General features: G+C 32.5%; 1 long non-coding RNA gene across 1 annotated transcript; it reads left to right on the top strand.

Annotated features, from left to right (window-relative positions):
* The first annotated feature begins 206 nt into the window (after positions 1-206).
* On the top strand, positions 207-3,065 carry LOC109120938 (uncharacterized). The gene is made up of 4 exons (XR_002028351.1): positions 207-321; positions 1,754-1,789; positions 2,080-2,145; positions 2,609-3,065. It is a non-coding gene; the product is annotated as an uncharacterized lncRNA (long non-coding RNA).
* Positions 3,066-16,016: the final 12,951 nt, after the last annotated feature.

Here is a 16,016-nt window from a genome sequence, read left to right as displayed (position 1 = left end):
TTGGACTACGGTCCGTCAATGTGGATCAGTCATTTGGACATGACTTCATTGTCAAAATTTTAGTTAAGTTAAGAGATTTTAGTTAATTAGTTAGGTAGTTAATTAATGGTTAAGGAAATTTTTACTTAGTTAATTGAGGACAACATCATCCCCCTAAGTCATTAACTAACCTAAGACCTCATTATTTCCCAAAACCAATTCACGCCCACTTCTCTCTACTTTCTCTCACCACCCAAGGTCCCCCATTGAACACCAAGTTTCGAGAATGATTAGGTCTCCAATATTCAAGTTTTATTCCATCATTCTTCTTGGATTGTTAAGGTGTGGGATCTATTCACTCTTGGAATCCTTTTCCTAAAGAGGCTCTTTAAAATTTATTTCCAAAGATGTCTAAAATGATTATTTTCATCCTAATTCTTGGGTTATCTTTCAATTTGATTTAATGTTGTATTGTATTGATTTTTATTGATCGATTATGATTGCTTTTTGGTTTATTATTGTATTGCCTTAGACTTTTGACCTAATTTCCATGAAAGATCCATGATTTTCACTTTTCTTCTAACCGTAAGTATGAATTAGGTTGATTGGTGATTAGGGATTATGTAATTGACTTAGTTATTGTATATTTTACTATTTTATGATGATAATGAGTAAAATTATGAATAATATTGTAGAATTGATGGTGAAATATTCAAGGATATTCATGGAACTTATTTGTAAGATTCGCAAATGTGATGAACACTTTATTGATGGAATGTTAGTCTATTCTTGATGATGATGTAAAATTGAAGTATGAATATGTTAATAGAATAGGAAGATTATGATATGATGAATATTATAGTATGTTATGAATATGTTGAATGTGAGATTTTGATAGGGATATGATTATCCAAGGTTCAAAATTATTCTCTTGTGTGCCTTATTGTGATATGACTATGATGTGATGATCTCACTAATGTTGGGTTGTGATGAAAAGAACTTCACTCTAAACCTAATGAGAAAATTACATGATTATACAAATTGTTTGTCTCGTATGGCCTGTATTAAGAAATGATGATTAAGAAAGGCTTTAAGAAATTTGAAAAATGGACTTTAAATTAGCACTGAACGAACTAGATATAGGAGGTGTCCCTTCCTAATTAGGGAAGGTAGGTTCACAATGATTCTAATGATATGGAGACTACCATGAAAATGTGCATACATAAGTTTCTAGCTAATATCCTAGTTTCTTTACTATGTGCCCCAAAAGGAACACTAGCTATGCATCCAGCTAGAATGTTATGTTCATGTTATGATTCTACCTTTGCAAGTAGAGCACCGTTTTTGGTGTAGATTTTCATGATGACAAATTCCATATTTAGTTCATATGGTCTATTGTCGATTATGTTAATGTTCCCGAAAGTAAAATGAATGAATGAAAGAAATATAGAGGATACTAACTAGGGTGACCTTAGAGGTTTTACTTACTGTAGGTAAGGGTATGTTACTTTACCTATGCTTTTCACAAGTTGATCTTAATAGGAGTCCTAAGAGGTTGTTCTTATGCAATTATTTAATGAAGAAAATGCATATATATTGTTCATTTATAAATTTTCTCTTATATGTGTTGGTTTCATTTTATGATCATGATATTTGTCTAAATTTTTTATGTAAGATGATGACTAAAAATGATGTTATGTTATATGAGATAAATGCATTACTTATGAATTGTTTTCTATTTTACATGGTTATGGTGGGTTATGGTGCATCACAGGAGCATTTCACATGTAGGCTTCGGATTGGATTCAAAGTAAGGCTCTTGTATGTCTTAATTATATGAACTCTAGAACATCAATTGTTGTTATGACTTTATGATTGTTTTATTCTTGTATATGGATATGAAAAAGTCTTGGTGATGTGGTGATCATTGTCATGTATATTCTCTTGTGTGTGCAAAGAGGCTTTCAAAAATGAGTTAGCATGTTTAAACAAAATATTCCTTTGTGCATGATTTCAACAGTTTTAATTGCATATGTTTCCATACTTAGTACATATGGCTTATACTAATCCATATTCTTTATATTTCTACAAATATATCAGTTCAGGCCATTCAAGATATCTCAAGGTCATTACAAGGAAGACAATGATATATTTCCCATGTTGTTGGTCAGTACTCATGTTCGATGATGATGCTACTTTTTCTAGCTTTAGTAGTATTTACTATGTCTAAGACAATTATTCTATTGTTATCATAAGAATTTGTTGTAAGCCTATATGAGACATATTGTACTAGTTTTAGGGCTATGCCTGAATCGTTCAATTCATAAATAGATGGTTATGTGTGAGACAAATATACGATTACTTAAATGAATTGACTATACTAAACGAGAAGTCTATGTAAACTTCATAAAAGAGGAGTCGATGTAAACTCCATTATGATAATTCAAAAGTATATGTGTACTTCATATATACATGTTTTAAAAATTTTGCATTTACTCTACCTATTATATGACATGATGTATGCTAAGGGCTAGTCTAAGGACTCATTTTCTTGGTATTCCTGTGTCGTGGCTCAACAATGTTAACTCTATGTGTCCTCATTGATCTAACCATTTTATTGTGGTTATAGGCCATGACTACAAGAATGGTAGATACAAGAAGAGTTTAAGAAGATATATCTAATGTGGGTGCCCCTCCCCATGGAAATCAGGTTCCTCTTCAACAACAAGCTCCTCAAGGTGACCAAGCTTCGTTCAATCCTCCGGCCATGATGGACGGAGAGATAAGGTCATCTTTTCTAAGTGTTGTTCAAGCTATGACTATTCAAGCTCAAGCTATGATGGATCAAGCAAACCGGGAAGTTGTACCTTGTGTGAACTAAAATTCTAGTACCATGGCTTCTTCCTTGAGGGACTTCACTAGAATGAACCCTCCAATGTTTTTTGGGTCTAAGGTGAATGAAGATCCATAAGACTTCCTTGACGAGGTATACATGATCTTGTGTGCTTTCACACCCGAACTTTGGAATCCGAATTCAACCACCGTCTTTAATCTCCTAGAGGTCATAGACAAGCCTCTTTTTTGCATTCATAACATTCATATTGTTAAATTTTGCGAAAAAATTAAAACTTTTCAAACATAATGTGTCATGCATAGACTTCATTTAAAAGTTACATGAATTCATATACAATAAGGTCGAACTAAAACAACAATCTTGAATGGATTACACAATTCAAAAGAAGAAATCAACATATATCATAATAAGTTTGCATAAATGACCCTAACACAAAAGCTTCGAAATGAAAATATCTGAAAAAACTCTAGGGACAACATCCTCTATATATGTCTAAATACTAGGCTATGAAGCTAGACGTGTCATCCTCAAACTTAAGAGGTCCTACCAAATGGTTTGGAGAACGCTGAGTCCAAACCACTGCAACGAGTCTTCAATCTACTCTCTGACCTGCACTTATAAAAATACTAAATGTATAGGGTTATTTAACAGTTGTATTGAATTAAAAAGATCAATTTAGAACCTTCAACTTTTCCACTAATCGCTTAAACCCACATTGATCACCTTCATCATCTTAGATTAAGGTTCATCAAGAATTTCACATGAAAAAAATCATATAATCATTATATAAACATAATTCAAACAAAATTGAATGTTATCCACTATATTGGAGTCACAATAGAGTCTTATCCACAATGTAATCACAACCTTAGGTAGATTGGGATATTTTGGATTCACAATTGGGGGAAACTATGGGGCTTACATGGATGCAAGAATCCATGGTTGAAAGATATTAAAATACCTCTTATGAATTGCTTAAACTAAACTTGAATCCAAGGATAATTAAAACTAGGTTGTTGCCTCCCTTCTTCTTCTTCTTATATTTTAGAGAGATATTTTTTAGAGAGAGTTTTGGTTTCATCACTTGGGGTATTGGTATTGGGTGGTTTTTAGATAAGTTTGTTAAGGTAATTAATTCAATAACCACCCATCCTAACCCCTAGTTAAATGTATAACTCAAAATATGACCCCTATCTTAAAAACTAAACTTGAGAAGTTGCCACCATTGAAAGACACCATCTACATACCATAGGTATTATGACACCTTCAGCTTCACCTCCATGATGTCTATCAGAAGGTTTTTTGGGGATGATTTGGTGAGGATACAAAATATCAACTCACGAAGCAAACCCATTCCCCATTAATCCATTGATAGCCCGTCGATGGGTTTCGTGGATGGCTGCTGTGTTTTGACAACTTTTTCAGTCCATTGTTTGGTTCCTCCTCAAGGACCCTTGCAGTAGTCCATGAGAAGATGTATAAATAAATTTCGAACCTAAACATGTCCATCTATGTTTAAGAACTCTTGATACTGTATTTCAACTTTATACTACAGTGCAAAACTCAACCACAAGACCCTACACACAATAGTTCAACTGGATTATTTTACGACGTCATGATCGTTTCTAGATGCTTTACTTATAAGATTATCAACTATGTTAATTACATTTATATTAAGTCAATAAACTATTTTTAATCCTTTTTTTAGTAATTAAACCTCATGTAGCTCTCTAGCTTAGGTCATACGATTTCCTGGGTGTTTAAATAGACTCCCCACCCCCTCCCCCCTCCCTCTTCCCCCCCCCCTCCACCAAAAAAAATTCTTCCACGAATGACACCTTGAAAATTAATAGTCAAACACAATAACATAATAGTATCATCCCATATTGTATGCATCATTTTATAATACAAACACCCAACTAAGGAAACATTACTTCCAAACTAGACGTATTGAATGCAACATAAAATTCATGAATGAAATGTAAGAACCCCAAAATGAACTAGGTTAAACTATATTCTATAATTTGTGTGATGAGTGAATAAGGTTTTAACATTATGAATAATAGCTTTAGAAGTTACTTTAAGAGTTCGGAAGTCAAACGTAGTAACTAGTCTTATGGTGTGCTAGTGTGTCCTTCTTTGTTGTGCATGTTTATATGGTTTTGTTTGGTGTCTAAAAGTAGTGCCGATGAACCTAACACTTAGTGGGACATGTTTAGTATGAAAAAGGCTGAGCAAAATTCCTAAAGAACCAAACAAAGGGTCCTTGAGGAGGACCCAAGACTTAGGCAAGGGTCTGCAAGGCAGCGTGCAAGAAGCCTTTATTTGGAGGATAGGGCACGTCGTGTAGCCCTATCTTAAAGGGAAAAAAAATTTCTATGCGAAGAGGTCTCAACACAAACAATTCTGCCTCAAATTAAATTCCAAAACAATGATTTGGAAGTGTCCCCTCTAGGCGCAGTCATGTTTCAGATCTGGTCGCGTCATTTTAAAGTCAAATTATACTTGGTTAAAAGGTAAAATTAGTGTAGGGTAGTATTGGGGTCTTATTATAAATAGTTTTAGAGTAATTTTTAACCCTTATTCAGCAATAAAAATAAAACCTTAAGTTGAAATCAAAATCTCTCCATTCTCTTTCTCCAAAGACTTCATTGATGAAGCTATGAAGCTCCAAGGAAGAAGGCCCAATTCTGCAGGTTTTAAACCCAAATTTCGTGGGATTTATGCCAATAAAGTATAGTGATTTATTGTTGATTTTTCTTTCATTCAGGGAGAAAATTCCAAACGTTTTTAAAAGATCTTCCAAAACCATAAAATTCTATTTTGAATAATAAGCATGAGTTCTTGCATGAAAAGGTTTAAATTGATATTTTATGGATTTGTCAATGTTCATTGAATGTTTTAAGATCACAAACTTCATGTCCTATGTAGTCCTTGAATTCCTAATTTGACTCTAATGTGAGTGAACTTATCATGGGTTAATTGTATTGAATCCATGGGTAGATGATTATGGGCTATTGATTTATACATTGATCACGGTTAGAATCGTTCATAGCTTTCTTTATAATGTTAATATCTATATTAAGTATTGATGGATCATAGATATAGTTGAATGGTTGGCTTAGTCTTATGTATATTGATATTAGAAAAGATCTCTTGTAATGTGATTTGTTGGGAAGGCTAAGGAATGGTGATTATGGCTATTGGAAGGTGGTGAATTGACCCAATTTCTTTTTTAATTATTGAATTGATATTAAATTGTCATTTTTTTGTATGGTCCACTTATAGTGGAGGTGTTTAATTTTTGTAATCTTCATAGCCTTGTCAACATTATATTGTGAATTATGGTATCATAATGATAATGTATGCATAAATATATAAAGTGAATTTGCTCATGTGATGCATATATGATCTTTTATGGGTGCTATAAAGCAATGACTAGATAGATTTATAATTGTTAATATATAATGTTGATGGCCTAGGGAGAGCCTTTATAGAATGATGTTGTATCTTGTGTTAGTAGACTAGTTTTCCCTACTTGGTATTTTGAGCTATATTAAATAAATGGTATGATGAATGTGGTGTATTGACTTGGTAGTCTTTGTCACCCTTTTCTTGATTGAATGAAAGAATGAATGTCTAGGATCGGTAGACCTAAAATAGGTAGTCTTCAATGAAAGACATTGATTGAACTTTGAATATGATAAGAAGGTTAAGAATACAAAACCCTGAATATTAAAAAGAAGGTCAATAAGGAATCCTTGATAGGTTGACCTAGATGGTGCCCTTTTTGAGTGGAACGATAGACATAGAGAGTGGTCGGTCGGAATGGTATGAGACTACATTTAAGAAAGTCATAAGATCTATCCTAATAGACATTGATCGATAGATCCTAGTTGATTTATTCTTGGTAGTAGTATGTTGAGTTTGTAGGACTTAGAATTGGTACCATCTAAAATACTATTATGTGAAGGAATTACTCTTTAAGAACAAAGACAAAGCACTTACTGGATATACTTGTGGTAGTAGTTGTAATTGAGATGACACTAGACTTCATAAAATCCCTTGATATTTTGAATGTACTAACATGGGATGTGTCCTACTTCTACCCTTGGCAGGTAGAACGTCTTCCACGGTGTGGGGTATTTATGACACCGGATTCCATACCTAGCTAGTGTGGACTATGTTTTTTAATGCTTATTCTGATCGTATGGTATGTACAATCTAGTGTTTTAGAATTTCTACAATGTATATGTAGTTAAATGGGACTCTATATGCACATGAAACGAGTATGCTTTGAAGATGCTACAGTGAGTTCCCTAGGTCTTCCAAGATCATTTTGCTAATTCCTCTAATTGTTTACTTGTCAATTAAATGGCTTTAATGAATAATGTTCACTTAGTGAAGGTAAGATGAATAGAATGGTTCTTACCTAGGGTAGCTTTGAGGATAACTTATGTGTTTTTGAAAAGGGTGAATTGGCGGTTTCTTCATGTCTTACTCAGGTGAGTTTTGGAGTAACTTTAGGGAGGGAATCTAAAGTGATGAAAGGTTACAGAATGTATATGGAATATGTCTTACATATGATTGTTGACTTGTACTATGTCTTTTAAACTTTTATGATGAAGGTTCTATCAAAATAGCATGAAAGCATATGTTAAATTAAATGGCCCTTTTTGCATGGTTTTTTTGCATGTTCACCATACTTACTGTATTCAATGTGCTAATTATATATGTCTTCTATGTCTACATGTGTAGGTGGCAAGTCAAGATATTTTTAGAAGTTTACGCTTGGAAAATTGAATTCTCTTAAAATTGGTCTGTTCTAATATGTTCGAGGACATGGAATATGTTTTAGTTTCCTTTTTCTTCAGAGAAATTGCCATAGAGTATGGGTTTCTTTTCAAATTGATGTAAGGATTGTGACCTCATGATATTATACGTGTCTAAGATGACTTATGGAAAGACTTAGTTCTTTCCTATATCTCTATAAAAGAGTTTTACATTTATTGTGAAAAGTTTTAAGTCAACACTACTTTTCATATATATGTGATGAATGAATGCTAAGAGGCTTGTACAAGACATTCGAGAGGTCGAGTTTGTCGCGTAATTGCTTGGGGGTGCTCCCGGGTCGTTACAAGAAACGTATTACTCATTTCCAAGGAAGAACTAACATCTCTCAGCTACAACATTCCCAACATAGACTAATTATGTCTAAAATGAACATTTACTCAAGATGTTATGACAAGAGCAACACAGTATAACTACATCAATTCTAGCAAGGTCTACACACCTTCATACACATCATCATAACAAGGATAATATAAAGTGCATCATAACAAGTCAAAAGACAGGAAATGCAGAAATGTTTCTAAACTTTTAAATGAAGCACATAAAAGAAAGGGACATGAGGTGATAACACTTGATCTTGTTTAATTGGAGCATATAACCTATTTTTCTTTTAAGGCTCAACACCTACTCCATTTTGAGAAACTTTCTTACTTTATCTTATATTAGCCTTTGCCTTAGGGAAATCATTATTCATGTGACCACTCTCACCACATCAAAAATAATCATCTCTACCAGACAAACACCTACCCTCATGCCTCTTACCACACCTAGAACAAATATACCATAGGGTGTCACAACCTTTCCCTCGTGATCATGTTTTAGACACCCTCTCATCGTTATACTTGGGAGAATTAGAATAACCTTGTCCCGAGAACCTTTGTCAATTCATACAATGGCCATGTCCCTCAAACCTATCATAAAAAGACTTATCCACTTCGAACCTATAAATATTCCTTTCACTAACTTTCTCCTTCTTGAGTTTTGACTCCTCTATTTTTTAGGGAAACAACATGAGACGAGAAATATCCATATCATCAAAAATAATTTTTATACGATATTATTTCTCTACCAAGTCGGATACTCCCATCATAAACCTATTCATCAACTTCCTGGGATTGGGTACCAATCATGACATATAATTAGAAAAAAAACTTCAAAGAGTACTTAAAACTTATATTTACTTTCTTGGGGCTGATAAAATTCTTCAAACTTTTCTTTCGTCGACTCCCAGGGAACGAACCTATCTAGAAATTCCAACTTGAAAGCCTCCGACACTATTGGGCCCACTCTAAAAGGCCAATTATCCTTCCATTGCTCATATCAAATATGGGAAACATCTTTCAATTGATTAGCGGATAGATCTACCTTCTTGATGGAACACACTCTTATTATTGCAAGAACCTCATAAACCTCTTCTATGAACCCATTTGGTTCTTCTTTGACCTTAGAGCCATAGAACATAGTTGGGGTCATTCTCAAGAACTAACTTAACCTAGAAGCACTCATTCATACTATAGGGTTGGCCAGAGCCACCACCTCTCTATTAGCTTGCGTCGTCAAGGCTTAGGCCAATAATTGCATTGATGCCTTAAGCTCACCAAGAGTAGCATTCCCTATTGGAGGGTCTTTTGGAATTTGAGGAGGTACTTAGTGTTTATCTTGAGGAGGATCTTGGTATAGAACATGCAAAGGAATCTGTTGTTCCTCTTCACCATCTTGAAATCTCTTAGAATTTACTCTAGCATTTGCCATAACATGAAAGATCATTGGCAATTATTAGAAGATAGACCTACTAGAGCTAAACCTCAATGGCCCGACTAAGAGAATTAATGAATGAGATTGTTCATAAGAATCGAATAAACTCCTATTCATGAAATGTGTCGCCACTCACACCTATGAACAAGACATTACTTAGATGAGTTTTGACATCCTAAGACCATTTAACAACCTTATGCTGTAAGACCAACTTTGTCACGACCCACGAGCACCCAGTAGTCTTAATATGGTGTATTAGATCTTTAATAGATCTTATACAACACCGAAGCGTTCAATACATAAAAGAATAGAAAATGTGGAAGAATAAATAATTTTCTTTAAGACATATCTTAAAAGGATTTCGTAAAAACAGAATCTTTTCTAATGACATTGTCTCAAGCCATTAATGAATGAGTACATGAATAAAAGTCTTGTGAAGCATCCCATACAAAGTCTTAAACATAAAAGTAATGATATAAAAGGAACATAAAGTTTGTCCTTGAAGTTATAAGGACTCACCACTTCATTGATTCTTCAAATTCCTTGAAACTCTACCCTCCAAGCAACTCAAATATCTCACCTAGAATTTGGTTAGAAAATAAGCAATATGCATATATATAAAGGTACTAACTATGAAAGCTAACATAACATTGTAAGAGAATCTTAAATTGATAGACAACATAAGACATAAGCATGAGAGATAATAACATAATCATAACATATCAAGATAAAATAAATAATTCATAGGTTCATACTTCAACCATTAGTCTTTCATACTCAAGTAAACCACTTGATAAACCACCTCCAAGTATACTTGGGTAAAACCAAGATAGCATCCCATAATATTACCTTAGCTAAGTACCTCTCTTTGGTCATTGTTTTTCATATTCCACCTGCATAATCAATGCTTAGGTTATCATGAGATAAGGGCACTATTTTCCTAAGTCACCTAAAGGTACACTTCTTCAATGCATGTTGGGCATCCCATTCTAGCACACATACTAAGCATATCTTATAGTAACCCTATTGATGTGTTACTATTAAATATTTATCTAAATACCTACTTCTTATTAATAAGAAATTAACAACTTAAGTCGTTCGTATAATAGAAGGAAACTATAGGACCTACTGTTAAAGTCATACTTGTGTGATGTATGTATGAAATATCATTCTATCATTATCACGAGGTTCTCACTAGCTTAATCAGAAATATCTTTCGTACAAGTTTATCAAAAGATATCAAAATATCATGCTAGACTTGTCTACCATGGAAACTATCTATTCATGAAATCCAAGCTATCATAGGAAGGTTACAGGTACCAACCTAGCCACCTTGCAACCACTCATCAAGATGCAAGCAATCCTTAAGGGAGTATGAATCCTCAACCTGAGTTATCCTTGGGAGAGTCGCATGCCTCAACACTAAGCTACCATTAAATAGTTTTGGTCTAAAAAAGATAAGCTATTATGAAGGCATTCTAGTCGTGCTACTTCTAACTACCCTAGGATACCTTTCCTATACTAATGAAAGCTACCATGACAAGCATTCTACAAATGCAAGATCAAGCTAACAATGGGGGAGTTTTGACACCCAAATTTTGACCCTCTCTGATAAATTAATTGACAATTTTCTTAATTAGAAAACAACTTAAAATAATTAGATTTTTATAAAGTTTAAGTTAATTTTCAAATTAATTTTAATGGACCTCTTCGCTATTCATTATATATATTTGGTTTACAAAAATTATGTGTATAGTTATAATATCGTGATTATTCAAAAATATCTCAAAAAGGTTTTATTAGTTTAATTATTTTGCAACTAAGTCGATTATTTTATATCGTTAACCTTAAGAAATTTATCTATTTAATTTATATTATTCCATTCGCTCTACTTACTCAATAATGTAATTTGCCTGGACAACCATTTTGTGCCATTTATAAAAATTTCCTTTTTCTAATCCAGCCCAACTCGCCTGATTTTATTTCCATAATTTGTCCCATGCATTTCAATCACGCAGCCCACCTATCTTCAAAGCCCTGCAATCCCATTTAAGCTTCAGCCAGGTCAACTCCAAATCCTTTCAGCCCGGCCCATATTTGTTTTCTTCCTTGCTAAGAACTCAGAAACATTGGTGTCGATTCTGCGATTGGTTTTCCTCACTGGATACAATATTAACGCGACCCTCATGACTTGTCGCCTTCCTCTAACATCTCCAAAGTTTAAACCTAACTGTCCCAAGCGCATGAGCGTGAGTGGGCAACCCAGTACCCTGCACTCTTTTGTCTCCTTCCTCTGCGACCTCGCTCGTACATTTCCTGTAGTTGGCTCTCGTCCTTGGCTCGCGTGGATGGGTGCCATGTGAAGCTTCAAGGATGACGGATCTATCCCAGTCGTCCATCTCTCTCTAAATTTGTTGGGAACAAAGAATCATTTCAGAATATTCTCTAAATTTGAGGGGATAAGGTTTTGTGGCTAAGACGATTCTACCCTTTCCCCCCATTTATTGAAAACCTAGTCCCCTTCCAATATAATGTTCTATTGGTTGTTTGGAGCAAGGGGATTTTTTTTTTGGATTTTTTTCGGACTAATACTCTTATGTTGGTTTAAAATTTTCATAGCGAGAAATATTCATGACATACTAAATAAGATACAGGGAGGAGTGTATACATAAAGGATTCTTTTTGGCTCAAAGTTTCAGACCCGTCTTTCTGATTTCATACTTGTTTGTTGGTATTTCAAGATTTTTAGAGAAATCGCCGCCTTCCCAACTTGTTTTGTTTGTTCACTGCTTCTCGAAAGGTAACGTCTGGCTCATTCTAACGTGATTTACTCTTAGTATGCATTCATCTGATTTTTACTTGTACAAGCAGGACTATATGTGGGTGTTTGAAGTATTTTGATGCATCATTAACTACTATAGTAGTGATAGGTTCAATTTTGTCAACCCTTGTTTGTTCAGTTTATTTTCAAGAGATGTTAACGATTATTTCGTGTTATATGGCTGCATGATTTTGTTGGGTATGCTCACCTTGAAAGTTCATTTCATTCATTTGTTAGTATTCGCACCGCTGTTCATATTTCTTTGCGTAAGTTTCAAACGCTTTATATGTCTTAAGGATGTTTGAGGAATTGTCATGGTGGTTTTGGGGTATGGTTCAACTCATCTTTTTATTGAATTTGTGAATTTGTTGCCGCTTTTAGCTTGTGTCTTCTTTAGCTTGGAAGAGTTTGTTTATGTTCTCCTTTTGTTTCCTAAGAATGGAAATTGCTTTCATGTTGTTTATAGATTAGACGATTGGGAGTCTTGGCTTAAAATAGCTTAGTATAATAATCTTTGATCGATTTCTTTCCTCTCTTTTGAATATTGATCTACAGAAGCATATATGTTATTTGTTGGGCTCTTTGAAAATGGCTTTGACATGAAGCATGCCCCATCTAGTGTCGGACTGATTGATGTGTTAGCTATACAAATTTTTTTCTTTCATTTTCATACTTGGTCTCCATCTTCCTCCTCCCTCTTCCTGTAAACATATTCATATCCATATTTGAGGGTGTCCTCCAGTAGCTCCTGTGCACAAGGAAAGGTTTAGTCAATTAACTTGAGCTTGATCATTTAATTTTATGTTGAATAGGCCTACCTCTTATATAAACTGCCTTGTGTTCTTTTTAATTTACATTGCCTTGGTTATGTGTATAAATGTAGAAATGTTCTTGATCACTGACTGCTATTTTTTTTTATCCTTTTTGTACGTATGTAAATTCGCCATGAGTCCTAATGGACTTCACTCCATATCCTTGCATCCCCTTATTGAGCCGTGAAGGCTCAAGCTACCCTCCCTGGTGTTGGTCAGCCTCTGGGAAAGGTGTACAGGTCGAAAACAGCAAATACATTACTGAGAATTAAATTGCAGGTTCCCCGAAGCCTAGAAATGGGAAGGTATACTTGTTTTATACACCGATATACAAGTGAAAACATGCATAGGGAGCCAAACTCGAAATTAAGGTTGATAACAGTGAAGATATTCTGTTGTAAATTTTCTCCAACTTTTGAAAGTCGAAGAACAAGTGGATATACCGTCTGTATACACTAGTATACAGATGTGTTATACCGCAGATAGGTGTAAAACATGAAAATACGGGTTTAACTTTCATGAATGTCGAACTCAAGTAAAATTCAATATAATGAATAAATACATACATAGAATATAACCCTAATATATCAATATACACACTTTATACAGTGATATACAAACATAAATGCAGTTCACAGGTTCAAAATACTGAGAAGCAGGTTAAAAAATGCAGAACGTGAAATTCAAGTCGAGACAGATTTTGGAAGTGCAGGAATGGGTGATATACATGGTATATACATCAGATATGCACTTTGTGTATATCTTTCCATTTACAAATAAAAGGGAGCCCAAAGGGCTTTAAAAAATAGCCCAGCAGTAGAATTGTAATTAAATAGGCCCAAAATAAAGTCTTGGATACTTTTAGTAATTAGAACAGGTCTTTGAATTCGGGTCATGGGCCCAAATTTGATATTTCTTTCCTTTACCCTTTTTTATTAGGGAAATTTTTCAAAATATCAATATTTTAACATTTAAGAGGGCTTATTAGCAACATTTTTAATATTTAGTAAAAATGTCAAATTTAAGTTTGTTATGTATCTTATTTATGTTTTTATTATTTGTTTTTATTTAAAGAATATAATTATTTAATAATAAAAGGGAGAAAATCAAGGGAGAGAATATTTCAAAAAAAAATAAGAATCACTTAATTTTCTCATCAGTTACATTTTGAAATAAAATTTAAACTTTGTTCTTTTCTTTTTCTCCAGAATTTTTTCCTTTTTAAAATATATTCATTCCACAATATATTCTATTTATATTTATTATAGTTTTTTATTAGTTTGTATTCATTCCAATAGATAGGTTTTCCGAATTTATCTATATAGTCATTTAAGAAATATATTTGTATTCATATACTTTTTTCCCTATATAGTTATTTTTTTCTTCAAAAATCTTGTATGTATTCATTTCAATATGTATTATTCTAGTTTTTATTTAGCATTTTGTATAATAATATATAAAATACAAAAAATTAGTATGATGAAAAAGTGAATGAAATATAAATTTGAAAATAAATAATTGAATATTTGGTGTACTCATTCTTAAATAAAATCCATAACTAGTTGACATACCTTTAGAATAAATACTAATTAAAAAAAATGTCAAATTCAGAAATAATGCAATAGAATTTTTGAATGAATACAACTATTAATTGTAAAAATATATACTGACTAAAACAATATCAAAATTCAATATATACTTTCAAATTTATGAATACAAAAAACAATAAAACTATGAATACAAAAATAAATACTAACTGTGGTACATTGACATAGCTATCACAAAAAAAAAACAGAATACAAAATGAATTAAATATATGAAATACAATTTCAAATCTATGGATACAAAATACAATAAAATAATGAATACAAAAATATATACTGACTAAAACAACAACAACAAAATTCAATATACACTTCCAAATCTATGAATACAAAAAAAAAACATTAAAACTATGAAATATACACAATCAAACTCATATAATGTGTTACATTGACATAACTAACAAAAAAACAGAACACAAAATACAATAAATATATGAAATACAAAAATAAATATTAACTATAACATAATAAAAATTCCATATACACTTCCAAACGCATTGTAACATGAATTTTTTTTAATCTTAAAAATTACTAAACAAATTAAACTAATCATGCAAGACACACAACATGAAAAAAAAAATTCTTCTCCAACAAATTGGCCTTCTTCAACTTCATGGTTATGAATTTGTGTGTGATTTTGCACATCAACGGATTCAGACTTTTTCCCCGTCGTATATCCTCCTTAGATTTAGAAGCGGAACCTACATTGTTGTTTAATTCTTGAGTGAAAAAAATAAATAATGAGAAATCGGAAGAACTTTGATTATTTTGTCTAATACCTCTAGTAACTCTCTTGAAAACGTCCATTGAAGAGAGAATTATGTAGTCTCAAAACCTAAAAAATGTTTTAAGAACAACAGCAAAATAAATTTTTTTTTTAAAAAAAACACTAAAATCAGTAAGTAAATAAATAAGGAATCTGAAAAAATAATATCCAAATCAATGTTAATCTTCAAATCAAATCTTGTAACGAAATTAAATGAGAATAATAGAAAATATTAATATTGAATTGAAAATATGTGGAATTGATTTGAAAGAATGTTAGAGTGAGAAATTGAAAAGAAGAGTAAGAAAAGAGAGAAAAAAACTAGAAATTTGATTAGGAAGAAAGTAAGAGAGAGGAAAATTAAAATGACATTAATATCTATCCAATTACATAAATATAGGAAATGTGTAATCTATGAGAGATAAAAAAGGATGTAAATAATGAGAGAGAAAATATTAATAATATCAGAATAATTATTTATTTTTAAAATAATGACATTTTTAACATGTTTACTAATATTATTAAAGTATGGATATTATCACTAAATAAGTTGTTTTTTTTTACTAGTTAGCTA

Source organism: Solanum lycopersicum, chromosome 8 (assembly GCF_036512215.1).
Source record: "Solanum lycopersicum chromosome 8, SLM_r2.1".
NCBI classification, from domain to species: Eukaryota; Viridiplantae; Streptophyta; class Magnoliopsida; order Solanales; family Solanaceae; genus Solanum; species Solanum lycopersicum.
The sequence above is the reverse complement of the archived record's forward strand: the minus strand, read 5'-3'. Positions and strand labels throughout refer to the sequence as shown.